At 59.3% G+C, this 2,500-nt stretch overlaps 1 protein-coding gene across 1 annotated transcript in view; it reads right to left on the bottom strand.

Moving 5' to 3' along the window:
• The window catches only part of cfap126 (cilia and flagella associated protein 126), a 9,115-nt gene that overhangs the window by 2,959 nt on the left and 3,656 nt on the right, over positions 1-2,500 (bottom strand). The gene's annotated exons all lie outside the window — the stretch shown is intronic.

Below are 2,500 nucleotides of genomic sequence, written 5' to 3'. Positions count from 1 at the left end.
ACAGAGAGGGAGAGAGAGAGACAGCGCACAGAGAGGGAGAGAGAGAGAGAGACAGCGCACAGGAGAGGGAGAGAGAGAGACAGCGCACAGAGAGGGAGAGAGAGAGACAGCGCACAGAGAGGGAGAGAGAGAGACAGCGCACAGAGAGGGAGAGAGAGAGAGAGACAGGCACAGAGAGAGTGAGAGAGAGAGAGAGAGAGAGAGACAGGCACAGAGAGAGAGAGAGAGAGACAGGCACAGAGAGAGAGAGAGAGAGACAGGCACAGAGAGGGAGAGGGAGGAGAGACGGGCACAGAGAGGGGAGAGAGAGAGACAGGAACAGGCAGAGAGAGAGAGAGAGAGAGAGAGAGGGAGAGGAGAGGGAGACAGCACAGAGAGGGAGAGGGAGAGAGAGAGACAGGCAGCACAGAGAGGGAGACAGGCAGGCACAGAGAGGGAGAGGGAGAGGGAGAGACAGGCACAGAGAGGGAGAGAGAGAGAGAGACAGGCACAGAGAGGGAGAGGGAGAGAGAGAGACAGGCACAGAGAGGGAGAGGGAGAGAGAGAGACAGGCACAGAGAGGGAGAGGGAGAGAGAGAGACAGGCACAGAGAGGGAGAGAGAGAGAGAGAGACAGGCACAGAGAGGGAGAGGGAGAGAGAGAGACAGGCACAGAGAGGGAGAGGGAGAGAGAGAGACAGGCACAGAGAGGAGAGGAGAGAGAGAGACAGGCACAGAGAGGGAGAGGGAGAGAGAGAGACAGGCACAGAGAGGGAGAGGGAGAGAGAGAGACAGCGCACAGAGAGGAGAGGGAGAGAGAGAGACAGCGCACAGAGAGGAGAGGGAGAGAGAGAGACAGCGCACAGAGAGGGAGAGGGAGAGAGAGAGACAGCGCACAGAGAGGGAGAGGGAGAGAGAGGAGACAGCGCACAGAGAGGGAGAGGGAGAGAGAGAGACAGCGCACAGAGAGGGAGAGGGAGAGAGAGAGACAGCGCACAGAGAGGGAGAGGGAGAGAGAGAGACAGCGCACAGAGAGGGAGAGAGAGAGACAGGCACAGAGAGGGAGAGGGAGAGAGAGAGAGACAGGCACAGAGAGGGAGAGGGAGAGAGGAGAGACAGGCACAGAGAGGGAGAGGGAGAGAGAGAGACAGGCACAGAGAGGGAGAGGGAGAGAGAGAGACAGGCACAGAGAGGGAGAGGGAGAGAGAGAGACAGGCACAGAGAGGGAGAGGGAGAGAGAGAGGACAGGCACAGAGAGGGAGAGGGAGAGGAGAGACAGGCACAGAGAGGGAGAGGGAGAGAGAGAGGACAGGCACGAGAGGGAGAGAGAGAGACAGGCACGAGAGGGAGAGAGAGAGACAGGCACAGAGAGGGAGAGGGAGAGAGAGAGACAGGCACAGAGAGGGAGAGGGAGAGGGAGAGACAGGCACAGAGAGGGAGAGGAGAGGAGAGACAGGCACAGAGAGGGAGAGGGAGAGGGAGAGACAGGCACAGAGAGGGAGAGGGAGAGGAGAGAGACAGGCACAGAGAGGGAGAGGGAGAGGAGAGAGACAGGCACAGAGAGGGAGAGGGAGAGACAGGCACAGAGAGGAGAGGGAGAGGGAGAGACAGGCACAGAGAGGGAGAGGGAGAGAGAGAGACAGGCACAGAGAGGGAGAGGGAGAGGAGAGAGAGAGACAGGCACAGAGAGGGAGAGGGAGAGAGAGAGAGAGCAGGCACAGGCACAGAGAGGGAGAGGAGAGAGAGAGACAGGCACAGGAGAGGGAGAGGGAGAGAGAGAGACAGGCACAGAGAGGGAGAGGAGAGAGACAGGCACAGAGAGGGAGAGGGAGAGAGACAGGCACAGAGAGGGAGAGGGAGAGGAGAGAGACAGGCACAGGAGAGAGGAGAGAGAGAGACAGGCACAGAGAGGAGAGGGAGAGAGAGAGACAGGCACAGAGAGGGAGAGGGAGAGAGAGAGACAGCGCACAGAGAGGGAGAGGAGAGAGAGAGACAGCGCACAGAGAGGAGAGGAGAGAGAGAGACAGCGCACAGAGAGGGAGAGGAGAGAGAGAGACAGCGCACAGAGAGGAGAGAGAGAGAGAGACAGCGCACAGAGAGGGAGAGGGAGAGAGAGAGACAGCGCACAGAGAGGAGAGGGAGAGAGAGAGACAGCGCACAGAGAGGAGAGAGAGAGAGACAGGCACAGAGAGGGAGAGAGAGAGAGAGACAGGCACAGAGAGGGAGAGGGAGAGAGAGAGACAGGCACAGAGAGGGAGAGGGAGAGAGAGAGACAGGCACAGAGAGGGAGAGGGAGAGAGAGAGACAGGCACAGAGAGGGAGAGGGAGAGAGAGAGACAGGCAGCAGAGAGGGAGAGGGAGAGAGAGAGACAGGCACAGAGAGGGAGAGGAGAGAGAGAGACAGGCACAGAGAGGGAGAGGAGAGGAGAGACAGGCACAGAGAGGAGAGAGAGAGAGAGACAGGCACGAGAGGGAGAGAGAGAGAAGGCAGGCACAGGAGAGGGAGAGAGAGAGGACAGGCA

This window comes from Chiloscyllium punctatum, chromosome 47, assembly GCF_047496795.1.
Source record: "Chiloscyllium punctatum isolate Juve2018m chromosome 47, sChiPun1.3, whole genome shotgun sequence".
In the NCBI taxonomy this organism is placed as follows: Eukaryota; Metazoa; Chordata; class Chondrichthyes; order Orectolobiformes; family Hemiscylliidae; genus Chiloscyllium; species Chiloscyllium punctatum.
Note: the sequence above shows the minus strand (reverse complement) of the source record. Positions and strands in the feature narration are given on the sequence as shown.